A 13,654-nucleotide genomic window follows, 5' to 3' on the forward strand; every position below is an offset into this window, starting at 1 on the left:
GTCATAACGTTCCCTCTTGCCCTTTGCTTATTGATTAATTTTTTTATTGTTTTTATTATGTATCTACGTTTATCTATAATTTATAAGGTATTTGCTTTGCTGTTTTCACGAAAGGTCATTTATCTCTCAACATCTCAAGTGCAACAGTTACAGGGACATGACCTCTTAGTTGTTTCCCTGAACCATTCGTGGTTTTGAAGAACAAAAGTGTTCGCCTGAGTCCGAGGTGCCAGGAAGGGGGCCAAGAGGGCCTTAGAAACCCACGCCTTATACATTCTCAGAGAGACAATGCACCTGGGAACCAATGAACCATTCTGTACTTTAACCGACTAAGTTCAATCATCATCTGGAATGCCTCCTGGGGGCCAGGTGGGCCCAGGGGTCAGAGTGACCTGTGTCCATAGATACACTCCTTAGTTACCGGAGTGGGGCTTTCGGATCCCTATGTCTCTCCTTCGTTGGCCGCCTTCGCTGGCAACTGCACGAGGCTGTCCTTCCCGCAAGTAGAGGAGTCTCCACGGGGAATGGCAAGGGCTACACATAAGGCCGCACAATTTCTTGCGGAACCTTATTTTCTTCCCTAATGGTTCTTTTCCCACGGGGCCTGCCGAGGGCAATTCCCCAACAGACAACACCCCAGGTAGTTTTAAGGCCAAATTACCTAAAAGCGGGAGTGCAAGAAGCTTCACTGTCGGCGGGCCGCCTTGCAGTCACCAATCCATCCACAGCCCGGGCTTTGCCACTCAGGCTGGTTAGCTCGGCTTCCAGCACATATCCAGGACTTATTTTATTTTATAACTGGAAGTTTATACCAGAATATCACAATTCTGCCGTACCTAATTTATTAATGGATATAGGCCATGATAATCAATTCATTAACATAAATAAAAACAAGAAAAGCAGACGATGTGCCTGCTTTGGAACACCACCGCACTGCTTGATCCAAACATAAATAAAATCAAGATTCTACTTCCACTGAAAATTCATTAAAAATAAATGGCAAGAGGAAAATGCTGAATGATATGATGGAGGATGTAATAGCAAACTCCAGACTGTGGGAAACTACATGACAAATTGCCTGGTTTCCTCAATAACAATGACAAAAACAACACTAAAAAGCAAGAAGTAATTGTAAGGGGTTAAAAAAGACTTTGGAAATATATCACTCTATAACAATTATGGCATTACTATTATTATTTGGATCCCAATTCAAACAATCAAACTGTGAAACAAATGCATTAGAGAATTGGGGAACTGTGTCAGTTACTGAATATTTGATAGTATTATGGAATTATTGGTATTATGATTGCTTTTTAAAGAGTCATTAATATTTATGGATACATTCTGAAATATTTATGAATGAAATTATATAGTAGTATCTGGATTGGCTTTCAACGTAACTGAAGATAGAGATGAAATAAGATTAACCAATTACATTGTAACTATTGAATTATCAAAGATAGTTGATGAGGGTCTTCATTATACTGTTCTCTGTATTTTGGTATATGTTTGCAGTGTTCTGTAATCATAATTTTGGAATTCAACGATGGCTTGTATGTTGAGGTGGTGATGGGAATAGAGAAAAATGGAAACCACGAGTAGAAATTGGAAGTGTTAACAGGCAGGATTCAGCAGTTATTTGGAGCTAGATGGAGAGGGGTATAAGGACTGAGAGGAAATAGCTCCCAACTGATCCAGCTATGTGCCCCAGCAGCTTGGGCTCTAGACAACTATAACGTGCAATGGATTTATTCAGATGATAGATTTTGCTTAGAGTTGAAATGAGAGGATGGTGGAATGAGAGAGTGCTCTAGACTTTTGTATTGCCACCAGCAGGCTGTTTCATATTGAGCAAATCATTTAATGTATGTTTTATTTGGTTTCCATCTGAAAATTGATAGTGGACTTAATATATAGATAGTCATTTACAGCTCCCAAATATGTTTCTCTTACCTATGTATCTTCTTTTTTGCTGATTAGTATTCTCTACATAAAGAAAGAACTGCTTGAATATATATGTTTATTAAGGTTACACCAGCACACTATGTTCTCTTAAATATCTATTTCCCAGCATAGCCTCAATTGTGAGGAAAGCATGTGGTAAATGACGTTTATTTTTTGAGTGTGTGTTTCATACTTTCATTTTAAAAGGACTTTGTGCCAAGGTTAAAATCTCTAGCTAATAATCTCTGCAGCTCCAGTATTAACCATGGTAAATGTTACTATAGTAACCATAATCTGAGGCTGTTTGCAAAGCTGTATATAACCTTGCTTTTAAATTCAGAAGTGATTCTTTATAATCATAAGAAATGGTGCTATAACGCTATTAACAAAAATTCCATTTCATAAAATTTGTGTTACGCCACTTCAGCTGAACTGTGAAGTGTTAATCATTTTATTGACTTAATTTTCAATGATGGTTCAAATCCCAACCAACTAAATGTGCCTGGTCTATGGGAAAACTTATTATGTGCCTCAAAACATGGTACAAGTTATTCCTTTGTCCCTTTATCTTACCATAGAGGGCTGAAGATACTTCCTCCATTACTTATAATGAAATAGAATCACCCTCTGTTTATTTTCTCTACCACATTCCCACATTCTTGTGGGAAAGGAAATTTACCTTCTTGTGGAGATGATGATAGACTCGGAATCATCAGGTCACATTTTTAAAGTTCGTTCTTTATGTATAACCCCAGTTTCGTGAAGCTGATTTCTTTTTTTTAACTTTATTTATTTATTTTGAGAGAGAGAGAGAGAGAGAGAGAGAGAGAGAGAGAGAGAGAGAGAGAGAGAAAGAGAGAGAGAGGAGAAAGAGAATCCTATGCAGGCTCCACACGATGTGGGGCTCAGAACTGTGAGGCCACAAACTGTGAGACCATGACCTGAGCCAGTCAAGAGTCAGATGCTTAATTGACTGAGCCACCCAGGCACCCCTCATGAGGCTAATTTCAATCACAATATTAAGTAATTTTTTTCAGTTAAAATTAAAAACTCATAACGTGACACAATGATTCTTATTTTGGAAAGACAATCAGTGGTTCCTCCCTTGAATTTATTCATTCCCCAAGCCTCTGATATATGCCAATCACTGTTCTTGGTGTTGCAGAAATGGCTGTGACAAAAATCACTTACATTCTGTGTAATAAGCAAAAGATTGATGTTAGAAATCTATGAAGGCTTCAGTTTTTCTGAAACTTCTAGTATTTAACAGACCCTGAAGTTAGGAGGGGCTCTCTTAGGTACCTTGGAAGACCTATCAAAGGAATTTAGACCCCCACATTGAGAAGTCAGGATCCATAGCATTTCTCACTTTAGACAGCATTTAATTACTTAGGCTCTTTCTATCATTTGGTCATGAAAAGGAACATTGCTCTCATTACTGTGTGTCTTGGATAAAACAGCAGGCTGGGGAATATTAGCCCAGTGAAGTCATTTCTACATTACCTTTTCATTTTCAAGAGCTGCACAATTAGTATGTATTGCCAAAAGTATTTCTCTCTCTCTTTTGATTTAAGTTGTATCCAAGGCCAAAGCGTGAATATGACTTGATTTACTTCTTAAATTATCAGGGTTGTCTTAAAATCCCCACTGTGACACATCCACATTTCTTATTATATGATCACAAATTAAATCGACAAAATTATGATACTTGTGGATTTCATAGAGAGACTGAGTTCAAACACAAGACTGACACATTTTTGGTCCTTATTGGACAAGTAATCTTGAACGGAGGTATAGAAAAAATATGGCATTAATTACAATGCTAAGCAGAAAAATTTTAAAGCGTATGCCTGTATTTTGCTTCTAGAAATTAGCATTTCTCAAGGACACACAAGATTGGTTTAAAAGCAGTATTTCTTTTTCTTATAATGCATATAAGAGTAGTAAGAGAAATAACAATGATTATAATGGAACACATGTTCAAGGATGGGAGTTTGCTTAGGATAAAATTTCTATCTAGTTGGCCAGCCTAGACATAGAGAAGATATATGAACATTCCTAATTATTGTTAAGGATGGATCTAGGAAAAAGGCATGTATCATGGCAGGTGAATGGACCACCATTTGTGGGAAGACCTCAAGAGTCCAAATTTGCCTTCAGAGGCAGTTTGAATACAAGAAGCCAATGAAGACAACTTTCGGAGTGCCAGAGAGGTACTGGGAAAACTCCCATGGATAATTAGGATAGAAAACTAAGCAGTTTCATAAAATATGAACATATTTTAGAAATAAAGTCTTCAATAATAGACATAGACTATTTATACATCATTTATTGTTTCAAATTGACAGAGCTGTTGTTTGAAATGAGGTAAGTATGGGAAGTATACTGAGGGGATGAAACCAGGGTATTTACAGTGTTAGGTTTCTTTTTTTTTTTTTTTTCAACGTTTATTTATTTTTGGGACAGAGAGAGACAGAGCATGAACGGGGGAGGGGCAGAGAGAGAGGGAGGCACAGAATCGGAAACAGGCTCCAGGCTCTGAGCCATCAGCCCAGAGCCCGACGCAGGGCTCGAACTCACGGACCGCAAGATCGTGACCTGGCTGAAGTCGGACGCTTAACCGACTGCGCCACCCAGGCACCCCTACAGTGTTAGGTTTCTAAAAGAAGGTGCAAGAAGGATATAGAAGCAATTCTGGGAAGTGCTAGGAAGCAGCCTTACATTTAGAACAGGCTTGGATTAAATCTTGGTCTGATGGAAGGTAATTTCTTCTCTTTTTATTGAAGTATAATTAACATACAATTGTGTATTAGTTTCAGGTGTACAACTTGTTGATTCAGCAATTCTATATATTACTCAGTGTTCACCACAGTAAGTGTAGTCACCATCTGTTACCATACTTTAGTAAAATATTGTTCACTATAGTCTCTATACTGTACTTTCTATTTCCATGGCTTATTGATTTTATAACTGGAAATTTATACCTCTTAATCCCTTTTATCAAATTCACCCATCCCCATCCACTCCATCTCTGGCATTCCAGTTTGTTATCTGTATTTAAGAGTGTTTTTGGATTCATTGTTTGTTTTCTTTAGTTTTTAGATTTCACATGTAAATGAAATCGTATGGTATTTGTCTTTCTCTGTCTTATTTCACTTAGCATAATACTCTCTAGGTCCATCCATGTTGTCACAAATGGTAATATCTTATCCTTTTTTATGACTGTGTAATATTCATACGTATGTGTATATCACATTTTCCTTTTCCATCTTTCTACCAATGGATGTAGATATGTTGCTTTTATATCTTGGCTGTTATAAATAGTGTTACAATAAACATAGGGTTGCATTTATCTTTTTTGAATTAGTCTTTTTGTTTTATTTGGGTAAATACCCAGTAGTGGGATTACTAGAATATATGATATTTCTATTTCTATTTTTAAGTTTTTGAGGACCCTCCATACACTTTTGCACAGTGGCTGCACCAATTTACATTCCTACCAACAGTCTATGAGGGTTCTTTCTTCTCTACATCCTCACCAAGACCTGTTATTTGTTGTCTTTTTGATTCTAGCTGTTCTTTTTTTTTTTTTAATTTTTTTTTTCAACGTTTATTTATTTTTGGGACAGAGAGAGACAGAGCATGAACAGGGGAGGGGCAGAGAGAGAGAGGGAGACACAGAATCGGAAACAGGCTCCAGGCTCCGAGCCATCAGCCCAGAGCCCGATGCGGGGCTTTAACCCACGGACGCGAGATCGCGACCTGGCTGAAGTCGGACGCTCAACCGACTGCGCCACCCAGGCGCCCCTCTAGCCGTTCTTTAAAAAAAAAATTTTAATGTTTTTTATTTATTTTTGAGGGTGGAGGGAGGGACAGAGAGAGAGAAAGACACAGAATCTGAAGCAGACTCCAGGCTCTGAGCTGTTAACCCAGAGCCCAGACACGGGGCTCAAACTCACAAACTGTGAGATCATGACTTGAACCAAAGTCAGAAGTTTAACCGACTGAGCCACCCTGGTGCCCCTCCTCTACTTACTTTTTAATCAAATAATTTCTGGGTATTTTGGCGTGGAGTTGTATTAGTTCTTTATGTATTTTGGATATTCACCCCTTATCAGATATATCGTTTGCAAATGTCTTCTCTCATTCACTAGGTTGCCATTTTGTTTGTTGATGGTTTCCTTCACTGTGCAAAACTTTATTTTGATATTGTCCTGGTAGTTTATTTTTGCTTTTGTTTCCCTTGCCTGAGGACACATATCTAGAAAAATGTTGCTAAGGCCGATGTCAAAGACATTGCTGCCTACATTTATGGTTTCAGGTCTCACGGTCAGGTCTTTAATCCATCTTGAATTTATTTTTGTGTATGGTATAAGAAAGTGGTCTAGTTTTTGTATGTGGCTGTCCAGCTTTCCCAGCACTATTTGTTGAAGAGATTCTCTTTTTCCCATTGTATATTTTTGCTTCCTTTATCAAAAATTAACTGGCCATCTAACTGTGGGTTTATTTCTGGGCTATATATTCTGTTCCCTTGATCTATGTGTCTGTTTTTGTGCCACTACCTACTTTTTGATTACTATATCCTTGTAGTATAATTTTAAATCTGGGATTGTGATACTTCTAGCCTTGTTCTTCTTTCTCAAGATGGGAGGTAATTTCTGAATGGATATTACTTAAAGGAGGTGAGGATGTCATCATTTGTTCAATTAGTGAATGCTTTTGATTGGGACACAATGCAATGAATCCATACACATTCCTATGGAAATCACCCAACCAGAATCTGGAAGGACATTTTAGGAAAACTAATGTTAGATAATGAAAGAAAAAATATTTAGGGAAGTAGTTTAAATTTTGAAATTTTCTGAAATTGAAAAGAGTAGTGAAAAGCAGAAGAGAGAAGATTGGCATATCCATGGCTATAGGAAAAAATGTGACAAAACATGACATGTTTATTTTCACTGAAGTAGCATTAACTCCTGAAGATACTAAAAAATTACTACAGCTAGTTCCAAGCTACTTTATAATAACGGAATCTGTATAGATCCCAATCATTCCACACCTTTTCCAAAATACCATAACCATTAAGAGAAGTTAAATTAAAACACCAATAATTTATATTTACAGCATAACCAGAGAATAAGGAATATTACAAATTCAAATTTATGAGGAAATATGCAACAGAGACCAGAGTTGGTACCAGAGTCCACAGTTTTATGTGAGTCGGCTGGGAGCTAATCAGAAGTGTGGGTAGTGGGCAGTAGTGGTGAAATCCAGGAAATGTTACCAAGGGTTCATCTTCAGAAACAGAGAACCTCACCCTGAGTGGAGACTACAGAGAGCAGTTCTCAGGCTTCTAACATCATAGCACAGGCAACAGGAACAAAAAGAAGAGGCTTAAAAAGACAATTTTAGGAAAGTATTCAGGAAGAGAGTTGTTAAACTCCCTCAAAGGGATGCCTTGCAGCTTGCCTGGGTATCTCTAAGCTTATCTCCAGGGAAACCTGGAAATCTAGGACTAACCTTTGGCCAAAGAAAAGATGAAATAGACTAGCTCTTGATTTATAATGTGGTGTGTAAAGTCAAATTCTACTGGAGACATGCTGGGCTAGCTTGTTATCGACATTGGTTAGTGAAAGCATATAGATTGATAGTTACATCTGGCTTAATGAATTATAAAGCCTGATTTTAGCTATGTGACCAGCAGGGTATAAAAGACTCCACAGTAAATTTGCTCCTTGGTTTAGATAAAACAGAAGTATCTTGGACGTATCTCAGTGGTTCACAAACGAAACATGAAGCACATCCTGTGTGACTGAGGTAGGACCCTGGAGGTCTGCACCTGTACATCTTGGCCTATCCATGAATGTCTACACTTTCTCTCTCCTGCTGAATGTGTCCTTTCCCTTTATAAAAGTTTTACGTAACTATACCCTGTGGAGGTTCATCAGGTCTTTCAATTATCTGATGGTGTGTGATTTCTGCAGCAGTGATTTCATTTGGAGTCAATAGCTGGTTTTAAAGAGAGGAAAAGAAGCAGTTGATGACAAGTATCCTACAATAACAAAATAGAATATAAAAATGCAAACTACCCCACCACTAGATAATGATTTAATATATTAAAACTGCCATTCCTTATTGCAACAAAAGCAGAGTCCTTGATGTGAGAATATGAAAGAGCAACCTTCCTAGTGTGCCTCACAAAAAATGAATATCCTCCTAGTTACTACTCCAGAAAAATAAGACATGCAAAAAAAGATAAAATCATGGCATTCATCCTATAAAACAAAAAGCTAAAATGAGAATTAAAACAGTTCCATAAACCAACAAAAGCAAACGTTCCTAGAAGTAGGATTTCTCCCAGAATTAAAAATGAAATAAAGAAATTGTAGATGTGAAAGAACACTAAAAGATAGTGGTCACAAACTTTAAAAAGAGATCAGTAATGAGAAATAGATAATAGATGATGTTAAATGTGAAATGATAAAACTTGGAGATAATTCAAAATTAATTTATAAATTAAGATTAAATTTCAAGGTCCCCAAAAGAAAATATAAACTACTTAAAGGACAGGAAATAACATAGGAAGGATATAAATGAGAAAAAAATAAATAATAGAGTTGGGGAGAAAAATATAGAAGGCGGAAAGAGAAAGAAGATTGAAGGCACATAAACAGCAAAGGGAATACAGTGTACATACAGCAGGAATACCAAAAGAAAAAAAAAAGAGCAAAACATAACACCAACAACAAAAACAAAACTAATATATTTTAATCAGAATACAGGAAATCTTCATTTTTTAAATACTTGAATCTGGGGGCACCTGGGTGGCTCAGTCAGTTAAGTGTATGACTTTGGCTCAGGTCATGATCTCATGTTTTGTGAGTTTGAGCCCTGCGTTGGGCTGTGTGCTGACAGCTCAGAGCCTGGAGCCTGCTTTGGATTCTGTATCTCTTCCTCTCTCTGCCCCTACCCCACTTGTGCTCTGTCTCTGTCTCTCAAAAATAAATAAATGTAAAAAAAATTTTTTTTAAATACCTGAATTTGTATATAGAAACTGTGCACAGTGTACCTGGGAAAGTTGCCTTGGGATGCTAAACATTAACACTTAGCTTACCAAGATCATGAGATTTTAAAGATAGCAGAAAAAAAACTATAAGTCTCTAATCAAACACAGATCAATGCACTGACAAAAAAATCATATTGACATCAGACTCCTTCAGAGGAAACTTAAGGGCAAGAATATAATGGTGCAGTATCTACCAGATACATGGGGGAAGAAAATGTGAGCCAATAATTTTGTGTCCAGGCAAGTTTTCTTTCAAATATCAAGATTACAAGAAAACACTGTTAAACAGGCAAGAATTCAAGTATATGAGGCCTTCCTGAGCAATCTTCTAGATTGCTGGAGCAATCTAGGAGCTGATTGAAGACATTCTGTATTAAATTTTAGTTTTGAGTATTGAATTTGTAAAATTATACTTGTAACACTAAAACAAAGGTGGGGCTGAGAGTAAATAGTTTGCATATATTGTATATTTTAAAAAGGAAAGAGGGAGAGAAAAAGAAAAAAGAGTATTGTAAGTCATTGCTTTATAGGTGGTGGTTGGGAGCCAAAGGAAAACATTTGAGTACTGTTGTATCAGTCAAAATTCTCTAGAGAAGAACCAACAGGATGTACATAGAAATTTATTGTAAGGAATTGGCTGACACAATTACAGAGACTAAGAAGTCTCATGATTTGCCAATGGCAAGTCAGCGGCCCAGGAAAGCCTGTGCAATCTCTGAGTCCAAAGGCCTGAGAGACAGCATGGCTGATGATGTAGATTCCAGTCTGGTTCTGAAGGCCTGAGAACTGGAGCACTGAGGGCAGGAGAAGATTGAGATCCCAGCTCACCAATCAGGTAGGAAGAGCCAAATTCTTCTTTCTTCCAACTTTTTGTTCTGTGCGGGCCCTCAATGGTTTAGACGAAGCCCAGCTACTTTAGGGATGGCAAACTACCTAAGTCCACTGATTAAAATGATGATTTCATTTAGAAATGTCCTCACAGACACACCCAGAAATGATGTTTAGTCAAATATCTGGAACCCTGTGATCCAAAGTGACACATAAAATTATCCATCACAAGTACATTTAAGGATAAGAATATAAACATTAAGAAAGATAATACGATTGACCAAAATTAAATGGTGGAAATGGTGGAAGACAGAGAAAGAAAGAGAAGGAAAAGCTACCACGTGATATTATATTTGTTCATAAAAGGCCCCATATATTCCTAAGGAAAATGGAGGCAGAGATATTCACATAAAGGTAAACATTAGAACCAAAATAACAAGTTTTTCTAATACTGAAAGACAAAAATTTTAAAATGTGGATGACATAGTGAATGTCTTAATTGCTAAATGTTTATAGGCTTAACTCACCTACCTAAAAAATACAATTTCAGATACACTGACAGCAAAATTAAACTTTATATCATATGCAAAAGTACCACCTGAAAACATGTTTTCTGACACAAAAATCAAAGAATGGAAACAAGAATAACAGGAAAAACAAAAAAGAAAGCAGGGACAGCAACTTGATATCTGACCGAGTATAATTCAGCCTAAAAAATATTAAATGAGGAAAAGAGCTCTATGTTACAGTTATATCATCACGGTAAAGATAAAAGCGTTATGAATCTCTAAATGGCACATAACATACCAACAACTTTCATAAAGTTCTACAGAAGATGTATTAAAAACGCACTAAAAAATATTTTAATACGGTAAAACTATCTTAGTCCAAGATAGGTTGAGAACAAAAGTATTATGTGAGGATCTATAGTTCATATTTATTTGTATATAATTTGTTATGTATCCTAATAATAAAGAATATAATTTCTCATCAATTGTACATGAAACAATCTTGAAAATTAAAAATTATTTAGGCCATAAAGGGTACCCCAATAGGGTGTGTGAGTGGCTTAGTTGGTTAAGTGTCCAACTCTTGGTTTCGGCTCAGGTCATGATCTCATGATTCATGAGTCTGAGCCCTGCATTGGGCTCTGTGCTGACAGTGTGGACCCTGCTTGGGATTCTCTCTCTCCCTCTCTCTCTGTCCCTCCCACACTCTGTCTCTCTCAAAATAAATAAACTTAAATAAGAATACCTCAACAAATTACAAGAAGTTTAAAAGCAAACATTTTCTGACTACAATGCAATAGAATCATAATATGACACCAAAATTAAAATCAAATTAGAATATTTTACATGGAGATGAACTGGCCTTGATAAAATAACTAATGGAGTAATGTAAAGTACAAATTAAAATAGAACACAATAAGTAAAATAATACATACCAGAAATTATGGAATTTATATAAAATAATGCACAGGAAAATTCATATTAAAAATTAATATGACTAAAAGCAAAAGAATGAAAATAATAAATATTCAATCCAAATGTCAGGAGGTAGGGGAGGGAAACCAAAAGAAAGCAAAGAAATAATGAGCAAAAAGTGATAAATAATCTAATTTTAAAAAAATAGCAAAAGGAGACATTTTACTACACCACCATATTAGGAAAATGAAGGAAATGAGGAACATATGTACCTAAAATAATGAAACAGAGATGACAAAAGAAAATAACACCAATTCAATTATTTTTAATCCTGAGAGACTAGTAGGTAATCTCATGAATAAATGCTTAAATTTACATGACATAGGTAATTTTCTAGGAAAAAATAATTTACTTAAACTGACCTCACTAGTGATAGAAGAAACCAATTTTCATTTAAAAAATTATCAAAGATCTATTTGCACAAGAAACAACAGATTATGATGGACTCATAATGGAATTCCCCAATTTTTAAAGACCAGGTAATCCCAATACTGTTGTCAATTGTTCTAAACCACAGCAACGAAACAAAACAAAACAAAAAAGGAAAATTTCCAAATTATTTGTAAATACCAAAACCTGATAAAAGTTGCACAAAGAAATCAAAGTCATTCTCACCTGTGAAAGTTGATGTGAAAAAAATTCTAAATATTCAAAACATAATAATACATAATATTAAAACAGGGGTGTAAGCACCCTTCAGTACTGTATTGTTCATTAATGTAATTACTCATATTAGCAGATCAAATATCTGCATCAAATATTAACATCATAAAATATTAAGAACAAATATCCTGAAAGTATCTCCAGAAATGCTGAAAATGCATGTGACAAATAAAAATGATTCTTTATTCTAAAAAAAATAAAAACATTAAAAATGATTCTTTATTCTTGATGAAAAACTGTCAATAAACATTGGTACATATACAATGAACATGATAAAATAATTATTTCTCAGTCTGCCAGTCAACTTCTTACATAACAGTGAAACAATGGAGGCATTCTTGAAGGCAGTCCACATCAGAAACAAGACAAAAACACTGTTAATAACATTAATAGCATTAGGTTATCAATTGCTAAAATTAAACGTACTGAGTAGAGATATAATATGAAAGGAAGAAGTAAAAATGTTTGCAGATGATTTGATCATGCCTACAAAACCTCCCCAAAAAATACAGTAAAACCTTGGATCACGAGTAACTTATTCTGCAAGTGTTCCACAAGATGAGCAAACATTTCTAATCAATTTTTATTTGATAAACAAGAGATGTCTTGCAATACAAGTAGTACATTACACTAATGCCACATGATCACAACTGAGACAATGGTTCTTGAAAGTCGCTTTGATATTCCAATGTTTTGGATTACAAGCATGTTTCTGGAATGAATTATGGTCAAAAACCAAGGTTTTACTGTATTATAAAAACAATAAAATTATTTACTAAGCTAGTGAAATATGATTGAAAATTAAGATATGATGAGAAAGGAGAACCTATTTCAGACAGATTAAAAAAATACTTTTGATGAAATGTAACAAAATATAAAAATGTAAATGAGGATAAGTTGAAACGTTTCTGAAAAGTCTAAAGGTAGACTTGAACAAGCTGCAAGCTTGTTCAGCTTGTTCCTAAAGAGAACTCAATATCATGAAGATATCAATACTCCCTTAGTTGATATCTAAATGTAACATCACCTCAGCAAAAATTCCACCTCTTTCTTTTTTTAGTTTTTCTAAAGCTAGATATCTTAAATATAGCAAATGTTATTTTTATGTACCCTTCTTATCCCCAAACTTAATTTTTCCTTTCTTTTCTACTCCAATTCAGTTGATCAGCAAGTCCTAAAGTTTTAATTCCAAAGTATATCTTAGTTCCATCACTACTATCTTTCTCTTATGCTAGCATACAAATCTCTTTTTCTTAGGTTTTAAGTTTGTACTTATTAATTTTTTAGTTTGTTTACTAGCTAGCTCTGTGCTCACAGTGCAGACATGGGGTTCCATCTCACCAACCATGAGATCATAAACTGAGCCAAAATCAAGAGTCAAACACTCAATGGACTGAGCCATTGAGGCGCCCCTCAAGTTTTTATTTAAATTCTAGTTAGTTAACATATAGTGTAATATTAGTTTCAGGAGTAGAATTTAGTGATGCATCACTTACATATAACACCCAGTGTGCATAATAACAAGTGCCCTCCTTAATGCCCATCACCCATTTAGCCCATTCCCTTGACCACCTCCCCTCCAGCAACCCTCAATGTGTTCTCTATAGTTAAGAGTCTGTTTTATGGTTTGCCTCTCTCTCTCTCTTTTTCCCCCTTCTCCTATGTTTAT

The 13,654-nt window shown here is 35.7% G+C and overlaps 1 protein-coding gene across 1 annotated transcript in view; it reads right to left on the minus strand.

Moving 5' to 3' along the window:
* The window catches only part of LOC111557341 (syncytin-1-like), a 141,162-nt gene that overhangs the window by 31,655 nt on the left and 95,853 nt on the right, over positions 1-13,654 (minus strand). The window lies entirely within an intron of this gene.

The sequence above is a fragment of the Felis catus genome, chromosome A2 (genome assembly GCF_018350175.1).
Source record: "Felis catus isolate Fca126 chromosome A2, F.catus_Fca126_mat1.0, whole genome shotgun sequence".
In the NCBI taxonomy this organism is placed as follows: domain Eukaryota; kingdom Metazoa; phylum Chordata; class Mammalia; order Carnivora; family Felidae; genus Felis; species Felis catus.